Source organism: Equus przewalskii, chromosome 3, assembly GCF_037783145.1.
Source record: "Equus przewalskii isolate Varuska chromosome 3, EquPr2, whole genome shotgun sequence".
Lineage (NCBI taxonomy): Eukaryota > Metazoa > Chordata > Mammalia > Perissodactyla > Equidae > Equus > Equus przewalskii.
The window spans coordinates 18,479,327-18,500,345 of NC_091833.1; the positions used below are offsets into that span (position 1 = coordinate 18,479,327).

Below are 21,019 nucleotides of genomic sequence, written 5' to 3' on the forward strand. Positions count from 1 at the left end.
GTCCCACAAATGAGCTGGGAACTCTATCAGGATCCGTGTCTGTTGCGTGGCTGAGTCCAGGGCATGGCCCTGAGTGTTTGTGGAGGGAAAGAACAAATGAAGAAATGCCTGATTGAGGAATGAACGGACCCTGCTGCAGCCTCAAGGGTGAGAGGTTGGGAAGCGGGAGCAGCTGAGGTTGTCCACCCCCGAGGAACACTGTCACACTGAGTCAGGAGTCAGGCTTGGCCAGGCCCTGGCTGTGAAGGCAGTTATGGGGAAAGGATTTGGGAGGAGCGGATCTGTTCTATTCATGTCATGCTGCCCTCTAAGCTGAACTGGCCTGTATTCCACCGGATGTCTGTCCATATGGGTCAGAGGTGAATGTGTTTGACTTCATAAGAGGCTTCCTGAGAGAAATTCCCAAACCTTCTGTCCTCTTATGTGGCTCGTCCCCACCACTGGCCGATCAGGGTTGGGATCTGCTATTAGCTGAGACAGGGCTACTAGGGGTGGGTAGGGCTCCCTCTTCAGCTGCCCTGTGTCCTCACTCCTGCTGTGGCCCCAGAAACCCTTCTGGGCAAGTTCACTCCCCAGCCCTGCCTGCAGTGGCAGTAAGTGGCCAGGCCTGATCTTTCTGCCTCCACTGGTCTGGTCACAGGAATGCTTTTGGTCCTCATTCAGGCATCGACGGGTTTGAGGTGGCTGTTAGCCCAGGGGGCCAATAGGCAGTGGTGGCCACCAGGGCAGTCCTCTAGAATGTGGCAGACCCAAGCGTCCCAGCCCTTCCTGCCTGCCGTCTTAGCCCTTCATGGCTATCCGGGGTCCCCTTGTCCAGAGACCTCTCCTGCCTCCCCTCCTGTACGGCCCTGGACAGGAGCCTCCGGGTGCTGCCCACCTGACCTGCTCCTGCGTGCAGTCCCTGCATCTACGCACAGAAGCTGCTGACGCAGTTGACACAGAAGGGATTGCCACCAATGGAGCCCGTTTCTAAAGCTCTGTGGTTAATTATTTTGTCTCAGAGAAATGAAAGGAGGGTAAACAAACAACAACACATTAATTAGTCTGATCTACACTTTCCCCATGAAAGAGGAGAGCGAGAGTTAAACATTGGAGGCTGGCAACTTCTCAGAGAACCCTAGAGTCCTCGGAGGGGTGGCAGGGCAGGATGTGGACACACAGGTGCCCAGCCTACACCCCGTCTGGGCCCTTTCTCTTGCCTGAGCCCCCTTGGCTTGGTGGGACATTGTGGGCGGCCCGGCCCAGGCTCTGTCTCCCAGTGAGAAACGCCTTCCTCTCCTCCATGCCCCTGTTCTCTGCTTCCGTGTCCTGGGCTGGCACCTTTGCCAAGCAGAGTCCACCATTGGCATCTCTGATAGGGCTGACAGGCCCCTCAAGGGCTATGTGTGCTGAGCTGTCACCACACAACCCCGCAGGCTGGATTGCTCTTTCAGGTTCCTGTTTAAAGCCGACAATCACCCTGGATTTATCCCCTTCGCAAATCCTGGTGTGGCTTCAAGTGTTGCTTGGGATGCCCTCTGTCCCAATACCATGGTCTCCAGAGCTGGGCTGGAATCCCAGACTCTCTCAGATCCTCATGGTCCCTCCTGAGCCCTGGAGTCAGTGTGGGGGCTACACAGTGCCCCCAGGGAGGGCTCCCTGGCGTCAACCTCTCTGTCCCAGAAGTAGAAACCCCACACCCGCCCCCCTCAACCCCAGCTGCATTGCTCAACACTCAGCTTGGGCTCAGGGATCAGGCTGACTGAATGAAATCCTAGCACTGGAGTCAGGCTTGCTGAGCCTCTGTCTCATCATCTGTGACACAGGGATAGCAATACCTACCTCCCAGGGCTACCAGGAGGATTAAAGGGGGCCAGCCCACTCATATTGCTGGCCTGTTTCCCTCCCTACATGCCCCCAACCTGTAGGTCCTACCTGACCCCTGATGTTGGCCTCTATGTGCCCTGTTGGCTCTCTCTGGCCTGTGGATTCGACAGATTTTGAAGATGGGACAAGCTTGTTCTGTGTACTGTTCTGGGACAGCCTGAGCCCACCCACTGAACTTCCAGGCTCCTGAATGACCCACGGTGCCTTCAGATCCTCAGAATGCTGTCCATACTGTTTAGGCTGGGGCTGCTGGCCTTCACTAACTTGTTCCTTTCCCTGCAGTGACGACTGGACTAGGCCTGATTGTGACAAGGAGACTGGGCTATGGAGCCAGGCCAGACAGAGGAAGCAGAGAACTTCGCAGGTTGACCCAGGTGGGAGGGGAACTCACCCAGGGAGGTTTGGGAGCCCAGATGACCCTAAGTCCAGACAGGAGAGGAAGAGGTGGCGGGTCAGGTCCTGGGGAGGACCAGGTAGGTCACAGGCCTGGCCACTCCTGGGCAGATGTGGGACACTGATAGTAAGCAGCTCCACACCACAGGTGCTCCTGGTAGGTACTGATGATCTGAAGTAACCTGTCAATACCAAGACACCTAGCTGCTAACCTGTGACCTATAGCCACTACAGCATGGGGAGGGACTCAGATTGCTCAGAGGCCTGAGCTAAACCAAAGTCTCTCCCCCATACACTATCCTGAGGGCTAAGGGCCAGCTGATCTGCCATCACCCTGGGAGGGAATCTTCAGGAATAGGGGCTGGCTAGGCCTGGTCCTGTTTGCATGTTGAAGATAGGGGAGGTGGGTCCCCAAAAACCTTTGTGGGCAAGCTGCAGTGGACAGGACATCTGCTACTGGATGCCAAATAACAGTGGCACCAGGACAGCCATTCCTCTTCTCATCTCCCTGGGAAATGGACCAGGCGTGCCAGCTTGTACAAAAGACCTGCTGCACAGAGGCTCAAAGGGTCCTATGTGGGTGCTGACTTTGACTCTGAATTTCTCCTGCAGCAGGAAAGTGAGGAAGCCAGACTAGTTTTGCTAGCTGAGGCAAGCCCTGGCCCCTCTGAGAAAGCCCGTTCCATCTTGAGGGATGTTGGAGCCTTGGGGAAATTCTGGGAATTTGACGAGGGTCAGGAATTGCCCCATGTTGGGGCTAGGATGGGACCTGTCCCTCCTTGATGACCCTTCCATCTGGTCCTCATGTCTGTTGAGCCCTCTCTTCCCAGTAGAAGGGCTGGGAGTCCTGGAGCAGAGGGACTTCCTCCTATCCTCTTGGTGTCCATGGGTTCACGTCTTAACAGGAGCTGGGCCAAGCCCCAGGTTTCCGCAGGAAGGGCCGAGAGGATTACTCCAATCCAATACCCGAATATGCTTGCATCCGCTGGCAACACTGAGATTGGGCCGGCCCATTTCTGCCTGGATGCCTGCTGGGGAGGGGTTGGCATGGCAACGTGAGCTCTGAGCTGCTGAAACTTGGAGTCAACTCATCGCTGGGAGGACAAAAGAGAGACTGAAGAGGATGCCTTTCTGAGTGATGCGGGTTGGACAAACCCAGGCTAATCCCTGAAAGCCACAGAACTGGGGTCTGGGGTCTGAGGTCTGGCATGAACGCGTGTGCCGTAGCGGTGACTCCCACTGACACAGCTGTGCCAGGTAAATGCCTATTTACCCTTCTAGATCCAAAGCACCTGCCTCCTTTCCCTGACGCCCTCCCAAGCCCTCCCCTGCAAACCCCTTCACCAACTGTCCCTCTAATCACACATGTGTCTGTTTGACCACTGGGCCCCTACCACCCCTGGAAGCTCCTGATAGAGTGTTGGGCACCAACACTCATCTGCTCCACCTCTCTGGTTGTGGCAGACATGCTTTTGTCTGCCCTGCTCCAATCCAAGGGGAGGGCAGTGGGCCACCCTAGGTCAATTGGCACCACAGCTTCCTGACCCCAAGGAGAACGGTCATATGACCCAAGCTCTCCTTGGAGCTATTACTGGACCCATCAGGAAAGAGGTCTGCATTTCCTCTGAGATGGAAGCACTAAGAGTCTGAAGCCTCTGGAGCCTTCCTTGAGAGTGAATCTAATTCAGAGGCAAACAGACGTTAGGGCTGGAAGGAGAGAGGCCAAGTCCTGGTGACATCTGTTAGCTCCAATTTCCCTGTGCCTGAAGCCAACACAACTCCCAGACTTTCTAATTAATGAGTCAGCAAATTACCCTTTTCTTTGCTCTAGTCACTTTGAGTTGGGTTTCTGTCACTTGCCACCTTAAGGGATCCTATCTAAAAGATACGAGCTACAAGATCTTTCTAAAACTCAATTCTTGTCAGTTCCCCTCCTCTGCAAACCTGTGGTACCCCCTGGCGTGCCCACTGGACAAATAGGGCCCTCCCTCCTGAATCCTCGAAGGTTGGTTTGTGTGACCTAGTGCCTATGGTTTGTGCCCAGTGAGCATCCCTCAGGAGACAGCAGTGCACACAGTATGAGCATAATCTCTGGTATCAAACATGCCGGGTTCTGGTTGCTTAACTGACTTTCTGAGCCGTAGTTTCCTCATTTGTCAGGCACTCATAACAATATCTCAGGGTCATGCAACAGATGATGCATGGGCAGCACTTAGCGGAGGCCCTGCCACATCTCTATTAATATTATTTTTATTACTATTACTACTGTTAATTTCCTTGCTGCAAAGGCTGTTAAGATACAGCTGGAGCCTTCAAAGTTTCCTCCTTGATTGGTTGGTTGCTAGACAAAGAAGGTGCCCTGCTTTCCCAAACAAGGGGCAAGGATGGTGCAGGGGATGTCGGGGCTCCGTCTCCTGGCAGGACTGTCTGCTGCAGGCTGCGTGTGCGAGTCCGAGTCACAGGCCTCTGCAGAAGCCAGGTGCAGGCAAAGGGGCCATAAAACTTTCAAAAAGAAACTTTCCACGGGAGCTATTAATGCATCATGTGGTTTCTGAGAATAGGAACAGGCTGCAAGCAGCTCTGTAGCACTCCTTCAATCAGCCAGCCTCGGCATTTCCATGTCAGAACTGAGAAAGCCCAGAGGAAGCCACGTCTTGCGTGACTGGAAAGCAAATCTCAAGTCAGGTTGGAGATGATTGTGCCAGGGCTGCCTGAACCAAACTAATGTTTAAAATAGCAGTACCACTGGGTCTAGGACCTTGTGCTACAGTGACATGGGGCAGTTGCCCTGAAAGCGTGGGCTCCATCACAGGAGGGGGCTGTGTTTGAAGATCTGGCTGCCCTACCCACCACTGCCTGCCATTCCAGAATCATCTGTTGGTGACTGAAAAAGGGGCCATTAAGAAGGCTGGATGGTGGCTGGCACCTAAATCCATACCTGAACCACCCTGAGCGGCATCTTCTCTCATTCCCACGGACCCCATATTATGCTCAAGAACCTGCCCATAGCCAGATCTGCCTGCCTAGAGTCTGCTGGACGCTGAAGCCCACAGGGCTCCTGCCGGTCCTGTGCTCCCACAGAGGCTGAGCCCGGGGTCGGGAGAGAGAGGCTGGGGGGTAAGGGCTTCCTCCATGATGAAAAGCAGGTCCCAGATCCCTCTGTTCACGGGGTCTTCTTCATATGGGCTTTGACAAGGCAGCTGCAGGGCAGGACTGGAGCAGGCAGTTGTGATTTCTGGAGGGGAGGCTTCAACATCCTTAAGCGAGGCCCAAATCCGGAGGCCGTGTGCCAACAGCTGAGCATCTCGATTGGCCTGGGCCTCCTACCTCAAGTGCTTTGAGCCTGCCCAGGTGCTGAGGTCTGTGCCTGAGCTGGGCCTCGCAAATAACCATAAACAGGAGATCCTAGAACTCCCTAGCAGGTCATATCACCTGTCTCAGGTGAGCTCTGTGGGTCTGCTGCATGACTGACTGAGTGCTAGCCCCCAGCATGCTCCCAGCTGGCCAGCGCCACCTCTGCCCTCCGGAGAAACCCTCCTTAGGGACAGAGAACAGGAGGAATCTCGCTTCTCTCAGGCTCTGCCCTTGAGGCTTTTGTCCCAGCAAAGTCCCTGCATCCCTGACACGAGGGCTGATGTTAATGGTTCATGAGCTGAACAAGGCTTGGAACATAATTTGCTTAAGAAGAAATGACAACATACTTTCTGTGGGAGTAGAACTTTAAATACAAGTCCACACAAATGGTAGGATTTATGCAGACCCAGCGTTCAGCTGCATTTCAAGTACCGCCTTTTCTCCTGGAATGGATTGGCCGACTGAGCAGTGTGTAGGCATTTCAACACACCAGAGAACACAGATGAAGACAACAAACCTTCCTAAAACAGAACAGACTTGCTAAAATTCTTCCGAAGAGAATCATTTCACATTCAGCCTAAAGTTTTCTATGCAAAGAACATTTAACAAACTGAGTCCTAGAGGAGAATTTATGTAGAGATTAAAAAGCCAATCAGTGCGAATGAGTAAATATAATCAGGCATCAGCATCTCACCAACCCCCCTGGGCAGCCAGGCCTGAGGGCCAGATTTCTGGACCGATGCTGGGTCTCACTCACCACTGAAGGCTGCGGCCCTTTTCCTGGGCCCTTTCAGAGACCTTGGACCCCAGGCCACTGCTATACCCAGGTTCTCCCTCTGCACACAGTACCACAGGAGCCCTTGGCTCTGAGAGAACCAGCCAGGAGAGCTCCTCCCCCTGAGAGAGGATGCCCCAGCTCAGGCAGAACCACAGGCTCCTTGCCTGGGGAGGCCTATGACCTGCCTGCAGGGTTGTGAAGTGTCTGCTCCAGAATGTATAACTGGGAAGGGATGGGGGCTGCTGGAGTCTGCTGCCCGGGGGGAGGGACTTAGAGCTTTATTTGCATAAGACAGTGAATTAGTCATTTGTCCACAGCAAAGACCAGTAGGGAAGAGCTCATGGCTGACAGGTGCAGGCCAGGGCTGATCAAGGGAAGGGGCAGGGGCGGGGCAGCAACTGTTCAGCTAGGAGGCTGAGGGCGCTTGGCATCCATTCCCTATGAGTCAGATGCAGCACCGTGACTGCTCAGGGTATTTGACAGCAAGGGCCCTGGGAATTTCTGGGGGCAGAGCCTTTGCTTTCTAGGTGCGTATATTTGAGTGTGGGGGTATCTTCCTAGAGGGTATGGAGACAGGAAAGTGGTGGGTGGTGGGTGGAGCAAGCAGGGAGCAAGGGAGGGAGGTAAGGTAGAGTCAGAGCGGAGAGTAGGCGCGAGGGAGGCGGAGTCACTCCGGAAGTCCTGTCTGCCAGCCGCGCCCTCGATGACTACAATGACCCCCATATCCCAGACTGCAGGCCTCGAGGAGATGCTGGGGGAGGAGCAGCTGTGGAAAATGGGCCTGAGAGCAGGATCTGATGCATTCACTTACAGTTTATCCCTGGTTGGATTTGTTTAACTTAAATGCTTAGAATGTCCGGTTAGCCTCCACCTACACCGTGCAGACCAAGCTAAGCTAGAGTGATCCTTCTGCTCTGAGCAGTGAGAGCCTAGTGCGTCCAGGCTGGGTCTGTCCTGCACTCTGGGAGGGCTGAGTGACCCTCTGGCTGGCTGGGGATCTGGGCAGCCACCCAGCTTGACGCTACTGGTACCACCCCCACTGTTAGACAGAAGGTGGGCAGGCAGTCTCACTGGGCTTTCTGGTAACGTTTTGGGAAGAAAATTTCCAGAACAGAGGTCAACACCAATGAGAAAACAGTCTGTGCAGTTTCAATCAGATTTGCTTTAAGAAATAGGCCCAACAGGAGGCTTAAGCTGCTTGATCCTCATCTGTCCCTCAGCTCTCTGCCCCTTGGTCTCCGGCCACTGTCCTTCTTGTTCCCTTCCAGCCCTTGGGACTGCTCCTTCTCAGAGCCCTTTGTGGTCCCCTTCTCCCCTGCCTACCCCTAGCTGGACCTTCCCCTGCCTCTTCTGTCTTAGATGATCCCTCGCAGGTCATCTATTCCCAGGTGACGGCCATCCCAGGTGTCTCTCCTGATCTCTGACCCCATGAATTTGATTGAAAACTCTCTATCTTCCCCTAAAAGTTCATCATTCCTCTTCCTCCACTTCCCCAATACCAGCTGTCTCCTGAGTATTCCCTGGGTCCTGGGCTTCCTCCATACCTGGCCTCCTGTCACCAGCCCACAGTTCTGCCTCCCTATCCCGTTGTATCCATTCCCACAGCCATGCCCAGTTCAGACCTCGCCCTCTCCCACCTGGACACTGCAGCAGCCACCACCTGGTCTCCCTGCAACTGGTCTCCCCTACACTGGTCCACATGGCAGCTGGTGGGATCTTTCTAAACTACACATTGGACCACATTGCTCCCCTGTTAAGCTCTTCAGTGGCCTCTGCTGACCCCAGGATGATGCATCTGGCAGGGGAGGGCAGGCTAGGCCCGGCAGCCTGATCACTCTGCATCCCCTCCTACTTCTGGAGTCCCAGAGGTCCCTGACCTGCATACTTCCCCACCACGCCCTTCTAGACCTCCATGCCTTTGCTGGGGCTGTTCCCTTGTAGCCCTCATCTGTCTGAAGGAGTGAGGCCTCAGCAGCGGGGTTCAGGGTTCAGAAGTCACACTGATGGTCTCTTCACCAAACCCCAGCCCGTCCCCTACTCTATGGCCCCAGGGATAACTAAAGACCTGTGGCCTGGCTCAAACAGACCATTTCTCTCTTGACAGCTGGTGGTGTCTGTGCATTTACTGCATGTTTGCAGTCTGCACACCAGAAAGGTGACTTAGCCCCTTACACCTTCAGCTCTACCAAGCTAGAAACAGAACTGAGAGAGAGGAGGCGTGAGCAATGTTGGCCAGTTTCATCCCTCAAAACAAAAGGAGGGAGGGCCTTATGTGTGTGGCCCTATGGGGTGTCTCTGTAGGACCACAGACCCTGCCCACATAGCCAACACTAGCAGGCTTGGAACTCTAGGGGTGGAGCGTAAGGTGTCACCTCCCACTTCAAGCTCCAGTCCCGGGGAATGCGGGTTCTGTTTCCCATCTCTGAGGCCTGTGGCCCCTTGCAGACACTCTGTATTTTATGCTATCACTTGACCCTAGCTATGTGTTGGGCACATGGTAGGTAGATAATAGGAAACCCTGATCACTGACTGACAAGTGTCAGCCCTGCCCTGTGCAGACCTGGAGTAGAGCCAGAGTGACTTCAGCAACCCAGCTCATCTGGGGCCACCTGAGGCCTGCTCAGGACCTCAAACTCATTTCCTCCCCACCTTCCATTCTCTCTCCCTGTGTGGTGGGGGTACAGCTATGATCCAGTCCATGGCAGACATGAGGGAGACTAGAAATGAGCATCAGAAAGACCGTACTAACAGATCCAGCTCTCGGGGACATCTGAGCAGATGTTGCACAGCACACACCTCACAGAATGTGCTCTTCACATCAGTGGTGCATCTACACTGTACAACCACCCCAAGTGGGTACTGTTGGCCCCATTTACAGATGAGAAAACTGAGACTCACAGAAGTGAATGGCAGTTCCTGATAGGCGCATCCAGGTCACCTGACTCCAATTTCCCTTTCCTCACTACCTTTCTCATCAAGGCTGAATACGAATGATATGCAAACATATTCAAAATTTGTAAATGAGCACTGTCCAGAACCAAGCCCCTCAACCTCCAAGACAAGTTTCTGGAGGAAGCGTTACAAAGTCCCCACATTACCCCCCTTGTCCTGGCCCCTCAATTCCCACAAAACAAGATCCTCACTCCTTTTTTCCAGCCCCCTGAAGGTTACATTTGTCACCCACCCCCACGGTGCCCTTAGTGAAGACCCCAATAACCTTTCCCCCTCCCTGTGGACTGCTGGCCTCCTCCACCTCCTCCTCTGTTCTTCCATCCGGAAACCATCACCTTTGACCCCCAAATCTCCCTACTCCCAGCGTGGTGACCTCCCCAGCAACCCTGAAAACATTTAATTCGCCAATATTTGGGAGGGAGCTGGTTCTTATAATGGTCTTGCTGTCCTGGCTCCAGGACTGAGGTTTCCAACTGTCGGGGGGGGGGGGGTGTCACTGTGTTGCTGGTTTCTGCTTTTATTCTTGAGAATGGCCCAGTAGTTTGAATTATTTCTCTGGGATGGATTCAAGAGCAGAATTATGAGGTAAGCCTTAAAGCTTTGGTACATACTGTCAAATCATTTTCCACCAAAGTTGTTGGAGAGTGCCTGTTTCATAGCCTCCTTACCAGCCCGGAGTTTTAGCATTAATTTTTTTTTTTTAATAGTTTAGCGGGTAATGATATCTGGTTGCATTTTCCAGTATGTTTAAACTGTATTCCTTAATTTAAGTGTCACTTCAATCCTTTTCCTACATACTGAAAGAGTTTGTATTTTCTCCACAGATTTGCGTGTGTCAGACACACGCCCTCTGCTAGCATTGTCCTCCACATGCGGGCAGGTTCAGAGTAGGACCAAACCACCTGCCCCAGACTGCTTACGCCAGAGCTGTGTTTCAAACTTTTCAACCAAACAGGAGAACCTTTTCTTAAACAATCTCACACAGCACCTCTTTATATAAAACATTAATAAGTAGGCTATGAGGGGAGGCCTGGAGCCCCGCCCCCTCCCCTGGTTCCAGGAGCCCCTGTCTTACCTGAGGATGGGCCGCTGGGACCTTCTTGTCCTTCTGTCTGAAGAGGGGGCGTCACTGTGGAGTCAAGGACCTGAAAGGAGATAAGCAATTCACAGAGGTGCCCGGAACTCAACCGAGCAGCCCAGTACAGGTGAGCCAGGTACAAAGACCAAGGGGCCCCACCTGCGCCAGAGTCACCGCCACACCCTCCAGGTCGCCAAGAAGAGGGTGTGGGCCCGGTTGTCCCAGTGAAGAAAGTGCAGCCAGAGGCGGTGGGGGCGGAGGTTTGTGTGAGAGACCTGGACAGGCCCCGGGGGTAGGAGAGTTGACAGGTCGAGAGGACTCCGCAGATGGGAGGGCTGAGACCTCCACGTGGACAGCTGGACCCAGGCTAGGCCGGGGATGTGCGGGGTGAGGGGCGAGGAGGGGCAAATTCAGAGCTGCAGCCGCGGGGCTTGGGTTCGATCTGACAGGCAAAGGTAGAACAATCAGACCTCTCCCCAGGAGCTTCGCGTAATCTCAGCCTCGCAAAGATACCGGAGGTGGGGGGTTGGGGGTGGGAGAGATCAGCCCAGGCCTGGGACGAGGGACAGTGGCTACTGGGACATGAGTGGGGTGAGGGACAAAGTCGTGCTGAGAGGCAGAACTAGAGGGATTTAGCAGCAGAAAGGGGGAAGGTAACAGGCTGGCAGAGGGGAGACTCAGCCGGGACATTTTGTGAACACAAGGGGATCTTTGGAGGGGACGGTTGGGGGGACACTCGTGTGAGCGGAAGCCTTAGGACGCTATACCACCAGCTCCCCGCATCTCTTGCAGACCCAGTTGGAGGATCCGCTGCCCCAGACACTAGCGCCGCGGAAGGGTTCTCACGCGGGGTCCCGCTCTCTGGCCCCGCCCCGCCAGTCTAGCCCCGCCTCTGGCCTCAGGTGCTGGCCCCGCCCCCCATTTCTGGCCTGGACCCCTGGATCTGCGGCGCTGCCCGGCCTCGGCGCTCCGGCCCCGGCCCGCTGGTTCCTGGCCTCACGAAGCTCTCCGACCGCGCCCCCTGGCCTCAGGTGCTGTCCTGGCTCCTCAGTCCCGCCTTCCAGCCCCGAGTCTCCTCCCGACTTTCCAGCCTCGTCCTTGGCTCCTGGCCTCACTCCCTGGACTCAGGCCCAGAAAGTTGAGCCCTCGACCAGGACCAGCGCGGCCCCATTCGGCGCTCTTTGGTCCTCCACCTTCTCAAGCCAGTTCTGCTGCCCGGCCCAAAGTCCTCTAACCACCTCAGCAGCCCGAGGCAACCGTTACTCCCCAGGGTCCCTTTGGCTCAGCCCGTCCTTTAAATTTATTTCTCACATAGCCCAAACTGTTTCAGAAGAATATAAAATTTAAGTTCCAATCCCTCTGCCCCCAAGCCAAAGATGTGGCAGAAGGGCTGGCAGGAGTGTCTCCTCACTTGGCAAACACTTGGCTCTCTTCTGATAATGGAGCGTTGAAAAACTCGAGCCTGGGTTCTAGTCCTGGGTCCGCGATGCGTCAGCTGAATGGTCTTGGGTGAATCATTTAGCCTCTGAGCCTCAGATACTCCCTCGCAGGTAACATTAGGGGTCACAGGACCAAGTGAGTGTGGGTACTTGCTGGTGCCAGATCAGGGTGGGAAAAAGGAAGACAGAGTCCCTCAGTCCTCGCTCCACACAAGGTGACCTGTGTTCCCCTAGGGGCCCTTATTTCCTGGTGGACACTCTGGCTTGTTTCCTCTGAGTTAGGCACCTGGCAGGTATCCCTCTCTACCCATAGCCTGGGGAGCCCAGCCTGCTGGGAGGTCAGAAGGTGACGTGCTGTCCTGGCCTCCAGGAGAGGTCCTATCTCCTGTACCCGGGATGCCTGCCTCCTCACTGTTGGTAGGCTGATGACCTGCATGAATCTCTGTCCCTCATCCTCTTGCTGGGCTAAGCTGACCTTGGACAAGAGGCTGGCAGGCATCTGGAAGTGGACGTGAAGGAAGCAGGCCCCTCCTGAGCCATCCGGCCTATAGGACTCTCAGCACCCACCCTGCCCTCTCTCGGAGTAGGGAGGAGCTCACTCCTCATCTCTCAATGAGAAGTTTGTCAAGGGGGCGTCTTTGTCCTCAGGCGTTCCCCAACTGTCCCCCACCAGCTGCACAGCCTCTCTCCCCTACCAAACTCTTCTGAAAAATCCCCTGTGTGGTTTTTGAAAATAGAATAAATGACAGGAACTGACTATTTAGGGAGGGGTTCCTGAGGGGAAATGGAATCTCTTCAACCTTGAAATTACAGGACCTTTTCTTTTGAGAAAGGAAAAACATGTCAGAGCATTGATATTCTGAGCCAGACCTTGTTTTGAAATATGCTCTCCTCTGTCCTTTCACAAACTACAGCCTTTCTCCCTCTTTGAAAATAAGATCGCACCAAGTCAGGGATTAGAAATTGGAGAAATTCAATCAGAGCCTCCCTCTGCCAGTACACACCTCAGTACACTCCCGGGCGAGAAGAATCAGTTCCCACTACAACCCAGCTCAGCATCATCATTCAAAACGCACCGGTAAGAAGTGGTGAAACAGAAGGACCTTTCATCCCCGAGCGAGCGAGCAAGGCCTGCAGTGCTGCTCTCCTAGTTCCGGAAGCTGGTGGTGCCTGGGCCCAGTGAAGTCGGGGCCTCTTGCTTAAATAGGCAGTGGGAGTGGGGCAGGGCGAGCCTAGGGGGCGGGCATGGAAAGTGGGCCATTTACCCAGCACAGCAAGGCAGTGTCTGCGGAGCCAGCAGTGGTCCTAAGCACGCGCCTGCCTGCTAGTCCACCAGGAGCCTCAAGCCCACAGTCCCCTAGACCACAGACCAGCACCTGGGGTGACCCGTGATGGACGTGCAGTTCCAAGTGAGACCACGTCCCTGGACACACGGAGCTTGGTCCGCGTTCCTGGATGCCTCTACATCTTCTGAAACACAGCCTGTCCAGCAGAACCAGCTACAGAGTTGGGCAGATCTGTTCCCTAGATCAGTAAGTAGTGGCCTCAGGCAGGGCATCTCTCCAGGCCTCAGTTTCTACTTTCTTGAGATGAGGATAATAATACCAACTTTCATAGGTCAAGCAATAATGTTTGCAAAAGGCCTGGCACCTAGGAGGTTGATTTATTTATTCAAATGGTGATGCTGGGGCCAGATACCTTCAACAAGATTCAAGCCCAGAGAGGTCTGGTAACATATGCAAAGTCACACAGTCCTCTGCTGAGTGTGCTGGTCAGACTTCATGCAGACCTGAGACCAGGTTGGGTTGGCAGAAGCCCCTTGAGGTGAGGGTGGGGAGCAGCTGCTGGCCTTGGGGAAAAGTCTTGACTGAACTGTGGTAAAGGAATTACCGTTAGACCCACAACACCAAGGGAAGGGAAGAGGCATGGCTGGACAGGCTTGTTCAGATAGCCTGTCTGTGTGTTTGGTTGAGACCTTAGAGGAGGTGCAGAATTACCCTAAAGTACCTGCTAGGGATGACTGGAGAGAGGAGCTGCCCCCGCCATCCCCCGAATTCATGTGTTGAAGCCCTAACCCCATAGTGTGGCTATATTTGGAGATGGGGCCTCTAAGGAAGTAATTAAGGTTAAATGAGGTCAGAAGGGTGGGGCCCCCCGATCGGAGAGCTCCCACCTCCTCGCACATGCATGGAGGGAAGGCCACGTGAGGACTGCACCCTAGGAAGGGAGATCTCACCAGAAACTAAATCAGCCAGAACCTTGATCTTGGACTTCTACCCTCTAGAACTGTGAGAAAATAAATTTCTTTTGTTTAAGCTGCCCAGTTTCTGATATTTAGTTATGGCAGCCCTAGCAAACTAATACAAATGGATGGGATCAAGAGGTGGCTAGGGAGCATGGAAAAGGACCGGGAATGAATCCAGAGCTTTCCACTTCAGCAACAGTATGGGCACTGAGGTCGATCACTGGCCAGGGGTGGGGTGGGTAAAGGGTTGTGGTGTTGAGGGACATATGCCTGGATGTGACCATGTGGCAGTGGGATATTCAGACCCAGAACTCAGAGGAGAGGTCTGAGCTGGAGCAGGATTTGGGAATTAGAGTGTAGGTGAAGTTTCAGGAGTGGTTACATTCTGTTGATCATTTAGTCTTCCTTTTTCAATTGGTCCATTCTGATTCTAATGTCTTGTTATATCAGCTTTTATCCTTTATATTTTTGTAAAAAGTCAGACATTATCTTTTGCTTTAAAAAGTACATTTGTGCTTTTTTCTCCCCTATTTTTAAATAGCTTTATTTTCTTCTGCTTGCGTAGAGCAAGTCTTGTTTAGGAGCATAACTGATACGTGGTTAGAAGACACGTGTGGTTAGAATTGCACATTTTTTCCTGAGGTTCATCTTGTCTTTACTATTTGTGATGTCGGTTCCCTTGTCATTCTTATCCAATTTCAAAAGAACATATCTTCCTTCACTTCAGCATGCCAGATAATTTATCATTCAAAATTTTAGCTAGCAAATTCTTATTTCTTTCTCTTAAACTTGAAAGTCACAGAGTGTGTACTTCATTTCTAGGCTGAGCTGTTTCTTCATCTCTGAAAACTTTTCTTGTATTATTTCTTTCCTGATGTTTCCTTCAGCATATGCCTCATCTCGTTCATCTCTCTCTCTCCTGTTTTAGGGCTCTGACACCATTCCCATTTTCCAAATCAGTTATTTACACCTCTGGTTATTTTCTTCTGGTTTGATGTTTTACTTTATCGTCAACACCATGATGTCTTTGTTCTATTGTTTCAGTTATGCCAATTACTACTTCCAGATGTTTTTCAATTCTTTTATAGTTTTCACCATGGACTTATAGCCATTTTTTGTATCTGTTCCTGGTAGTAATTTTTTTGGTCATTTATTTCTTTCAAAGTAATTATTGCCCAATTCATCTTATTTGTTCCTGATTCCATCATTTAAAAAACCAATGAATTTACATTTATTGAGGGCCTACTGTGTGCAGATACTGCTGTTCATTACTTCGCCCTTGTGGCATCCTGCTTCCCTTCTAAGTTTAGTGTGGCACAATTCTGCAGTTAGAGCTGCTTTGAGGGAGGTTCTGATTAACTAAGATTTATTCCCTCTTGTCCCCAAAAAGCTTTAAGGTGACTTAAACTGTGTTCTATGTATAATATAATGAAGTCTTTTTTTTCCTTTCTTTTTGTTTTTTTAAAGCAGTGAGGGAATTAGGGCTAAGGGAAAATAAAGGTAGAAAAGGCAAGAAGCGGCCACACGGAGATAGGAAGACAGAGTGAGGGGAGGGCCTTTGTTCTGATGGTGGCCTCAGGTGGGCACAGAGAGGACATGTCTTATGATTGAGGCCTGTCCTATTGATTTTTGTTGAGGGTGTTGAAATGACCCTTTGTTTTAAGGTTCTTCCTTGTTTTTTTTAAATTTTTAAAAATTTTGTTTTAAATTCTTACTTGAATGGCTGCAGCACAGAAGAGGCCCCCATGGTGTGAGTCACTCGGCAAGCCCCCTGGGTGGGGAGCACTTTTTTTTCCCCCAGTTGGAATGGAATTGAAAAGAAATAGAGGCAAGATACACTCGTGACGATGTGGGCCAGCTGCACATAAACGGTGGAATATTTGCCTCCTGCTCATCTTCCAAAAGTAAGTACTGATTGAGCGACTAATTAGCTGTGTTCTTCAGGTGCTCTGAATCAGATAGTTTCTTTGTTTTGGGGTGGCAGGTGTAATCTGGGTGAGAGGAAGGCTTCTTGGGGCTCTCTGTTCCCACAGAACTCCAGAGTGGCCTCATTTCACTCCTCTCAGGAAACAGTGTTCCGAGTGACAGATTGATTGGTGTATGGGTGGTTACCAAAAAAGAATCTATTTTATTAGCTGTTTGTCTTGCAAAGTGAAATCGTTTTTTAAAACTTTATCAAAATGTCATTGTCCCAGGGTTTAAGAACGTGCCCTCTGGCTTTGAGGGAAGATCCACAGATCCCACAGGTAAAGAACCGTCACATCAGGGTCTCACTGGAGCTTGAGCGATGAGCTTGGCAGTGGCTGCCCAGCCCGAGGCTCTCTCAGGGTGGGGTGGAGGGCCCCCAGGGGCAGCTGGGCATCAAAGCCTCATCCTGGTACCTGAACTGTCTTTTTTCTTTTTTTTTAATGCATCACGAGAAATAAAAATCTAGAGATTCATATACATCGAGACCGTGTATTGGTATCTTTGCTTTTCTGTTTGAGGAGGAAATAGAAAACATTCCACTTCCTCATTCTTTTAGATTAAAAACAAGAAAATATATTAAACAATTAAAAGGTATTTAGTTTCCTAGTGATGGCAGTTAAATAAGAGAGAAAGACCAGGGGAGACTGAAGGCAGTGGAGAAGGCAGGGGGCGGAGTCCTGTCCCCGAGGTCCCTCAGCTCTGTGCCAGCCGCACCTTCCCTGCTCCAGCTCCAGAGCTGTCAGCCTCGGAGGGCCCAGCCCCCATCAGTCAGTTGGGCAGAGGCCCCTCCCCCACCTTCAACCTGTTCTGTTCAGAGTCAAGGCCAATCATTCCTAGCTCTGAGGTCTGTTTCCAGTCCCTGCTTTCCTATCCGTCACCTTCCCTTAGGGCTCCTCATTTCTTGCCTGCACGATTGCACAACCATCAGCCCTGCATTTAGGACTCCCTGTCATGCTCCATGTCCAAACCTGTGATCCCCACTATAAGCTGCTCTGAGTTCATTCTGCCCTTGTCCAGCATCTCCAGATCTCCCTCCACACACAGAACAAATCCCTCTACCTAGCCTGGCTTGGGGCCCTTGGTGATGGGGCCCTGCCCCCCTCAGCCTTATTTCTACCTTTCCCTCCCTCCCATTGCTTCGTTCTGATGGCCCTAACCTCTGGCTTTCATCTTTCCTGGAACATGCCATGCTCTTTCACGCCTCCATGCCTTTGCACATGCTGTCCCCTGGGTCTGGACTACCCTCCCCAGTCTGTCCACCTGGCACCCATCCTCTCAGGCTCATCTCTACAGCTATCAACCTCATCCCCTCAATCGCACACCCACTGGGCTTTGTACTGGCAGCGTAGAGTGCCCCCTGAGCACAGAGCACAGAGCCCAGTCCCGGGGCATGAAGGGAACCTTCGCGGAATTAATAAAATGGTTTCTAGCCAGGCCAGAGTGTCAGTCACCAAAAGGTTCAGTTCCTTCTGTACATACTGGGTGGCACAGCAGGAGTTATGAGAAAACTGCTCCCAATTGTTTGAACATCAATTAGGCTGCCTTGTATAAAGGGAGATATGCAAAAATGTAGCCTTAAAGGCTAAGACTTGTGTGAACTCACATGTGTGCAGTGGTAGAACCTACAGCTTTCTGTGATCATCATCATTATCATCATCATCGTCATCAACATTTTTGGGGCACTCACTGTGTACCATGCACTGTGCTAAAAGTGTTGCATGCACAACCTCTTGTTTAACCCTCTAAACAGCCTGGGAGGTTAGGTGTTATTGTTCCCATACTCAGAGAGGAAAAATGAGGCATGGGGAGGTTAAGTGACTTGTCTGGAGTCACATACCTAGAGAGCAGCAGAGCTTAGACTCTGTGGTTGACTTACCTGTGGCCCCATCCTGGTTAGCGTTCCAACCTCCCTGGGTTCCCTGATGCTCAGGAGGCACCCACAGGCAAGGGAGGAACACCTCAGGGGTCTGGGAAGCCTTGTAGCCACCTCTTCCCCTCTTTGCTGCTACTCTCCTCTGTCCCAGAGGGATTTGAGGTGGATGCTGCCCCGCTATTTGTCCTTAACACCTGAGTGTGAATTGCTCCATGGTCTGTTGTCTTGAATGTCTGTCTGGGCAGAGAGCTGGTGAGACTTGGAAAGTTTGAACCAGCAGGAGCCAGGTGGAGTTATTGTTGGGGGGCTGGGGAGGCAGTGGGGGGACACCCTGGTCAAGCCCCATCGTCTCTCACAGGGGTCCTTCAGCCTTGCCCTCATCCATTCTCCACACAGCAGACAGAGTGATCTTTGTACATGCAAACCTGAGCACCCTCCCAGCTTAAAACACTTTCACGGCCCCCAGGATAAAATCCATGCCCTGAGTCCACCATCCTCTCCTGTCTCACGCTTTGCCAATCTTATCCTCCCCTGCGTGTGCCTCCAGAGCCCTTCCTACTATTTCCTCCCGTGGTCCCTGGTCAGGGCAGGCCCTTCCTCACGCTGTCCCCTAATACTGGAACCCTTCGCCTTGCCTGGCTGGCTGCTCCTCACTTTCAGGTCTCAGCCGAAAAGTCTCTTTTTCAGAGAAGCCTTCCTGATCTCCCCTTGAATTCAGTATTAGGGCCTCCTGCAGGGAGTACCCCTTGCTCTGAAGGGGAGAAAAATATGCCACCCCAAAATATGCCATTTTGGCATATCGATTATATCGAATTAAAGTTATTTAAGAAAGAACTGGTGCAAGAAGGACACTTTGACCCTCCTTTGTCCCCCTGAAAGCAGAAAATAAACCTCTCATGTGAAAGGTACCCTTCCTGTACCAGGAGGGTAGAAGACAACCTTATCACCAGAGAGGGAATTCAAGGCTGAGAAGGCGATATAAAGAAATCTTATTACTTCCTCCCTAATTTACTACCCCAAGCCCAGACTTCTTTGTCTTGTTAATTCTTCACAAAGCTATTGCTTCTTTATCTAAAAGGTATTAAAGCTGCCTGCTTTGGTCACTTCTTTGAGTCTCATATTTTTATGGGCTCCCATAAGTATGAAATTAAATTTGTTTTTCTTCTATTAATCTGTCTATGTCAATTTAATTATTAGACCAGCCAAAGAACCTAGAAGGGAAGGAAGCAACATTTTCCTTCCTTCCCTCCAGCTCCCAGCCCTGCCTCAGCAGTGAGCTTTGGAGGGGTTGAGACTGGGGGTCACGTGTCAGACAGTCCTGGCCACCAGCATACAGACAAGGCCGTGGGGAAAACAACTAGGGGGAGGAACAGGCCCCAAATGCAACCCTCCAAAAGGAGAGGCCAAATCTGGTCCTGGGATGCTGGGGCCTCATAAGGAGGGGAACCGTCGAAGAGGCAGGCAGGTGCCTGGCATGTGCCAGGGCTGTGGACGCGTGGACCTGGTGCTGAAGTCACAGCTATGGATGCCTGTTCTCAAGGAGGGCAGGTGGAGGAGGAAAGGGGCTCAAGGACAGAAGCCTGGGACTCGTCCCGTTTTTGGCTTGGTGCGGAAAGAGGAGCCAAAAAGAGAAGGCAGAAGAACGCAGAAAAGATGGCTAAAATATAGCACTGTTTTTATTTAGTTCTCAGATAATCTTACTTTTTTTCTTTTTCACTTAGAATAGCTGGAAAAGGAGGGCCCTACGTGGCAGTCCCTGGGACGAGAAACCATGTGTCAAAGCTGTTGCTGAATCCTTTGCTCTATTTTTACCTTCCTGACACTACCTCTTTGAGCCGGAGGAGGGATCCTGGCCCGAGGCGGCCCGAGCCGGCGTCTCCGAGGCAGATGTGGCCAGCCCTCACCTCGTTCTCCAGAAACCACCAAAAAGCCGCTTATTCACTTCTCTTGACCAGAAATAAATGCATTAGACAAATGTTCTCAGGCAATCTTGAGGGATGTGAATACAAAATTAGCCCATAAATTACTTTTGTTTCTTTTCCTCGGCTCAAAGTTGGCTTTTTTGTTCACATTAGTTACATTAAAATTGGACAGTAATTAATGTTCTTAAAATAGAATGTCCACATTCCCAAGTTTAGAAAGAAAAACCACCTAGGAATGAAAAGATGTGGACATATGTGAAATGCCATTCCATTAGCCACAGAATCCTTTATGAGGCTCAGTGGGGAGTGCCTGTCAAGTGGGATTTGTGGCAGAACACACCATGGCAGACCGTGTCTGCGGTCGCTTTCCTTTCTGTTCCCGGCTCCAGGTCAAGGAAGCCTTTGACATCCGTGGCCAGGAGCTCTGGGGGCTCGCCAACTTCTGATTACATTTCTTTTTTTAAATATTGATAAACAGCGCCTCTGTTGCTTCAGACGTTTTGAAACACTGAACCTGTAGCTGTTGGCTCTGCACAAGGAAAGCAGATCCTCTAGGCTTCCTCGGGCCCGCAGAGCCTCTCCCCGAACCTCGGGGCTCTCAGACTTCCATTCAAACACTGAAGGAAGGAAGCTGTCCCTCGGAGTCTTGGCGGGGAGGGGGGCGGGGAGGGAGGGTCACTTCAGGACTCAAAATCAGGCCTGGCTAGGCTACAGGGTGAGGCCCTGCGTTCCCCAGAAGGGAATTCTGGCCTCTACTACTGGCTGGGCTCCTCTCTGGGATCAGGGTGGAGATGTGGGTGTGAGGCAGGAGGGACCACCATTCAACTCCCACTGCCCTATGGGCTAATGCCCCCCTGCACATCCAGTCACCACCCTGCTTCACTGGTGAATGTCAGCCCCTGGTTCCACAGGCTTTGGATGTAAAAAGGACAACATTGGTGTCATATCCCCCCCCACCCCAATATGTCATGTCTGCTACCTGGGATGGTGGGGAGTGGGACTGGAGGAGACTCCCTTCTAGTCTCATGGGGTCTAGAAGAGCTAAGTGCCATCCATCCCATCTTGGGACACCCACACAGAAGGACCCTTGAAACCCAGGCTCCCCCTGAGGCAGCCGACTGCAATGTTTGGGGAGGGTGGTGATCCCCATT

The 21,019-nt window shown here is 52.1% G+C and overlaps 1 protein-coding gene across 2 annotated transcripts in view; it reads right to left on the reverse strand.

Moving 5' to 3' along the window:
* SMPD3 (sphingomyelin phosphodiesterase 3) overlaps nt 1-21,019 on the reverse strand; it is an 85,366-nt gene that overhangs the window by 18,222 nt on the left and 46,125 nt on the right. The window contains exons 1-2 of one of the 2 annotated variants that reach the window (XM_070613744.1): nt 12,937-13,069; nt 10,419-10,488 (exon numbers count right to left, since the gene is read on the reverse strand). The gene's annotated coding sequence lies outside the window, so the exon portion shown is untranslated. Of the gene's footprint in view, nt 1-10,418; nt 10,489-12,936; nt 13,070-21,019 lie in introns of those variants that run through there. The other variant, XM_070613743.1, reaches the window with a different exon arrangement.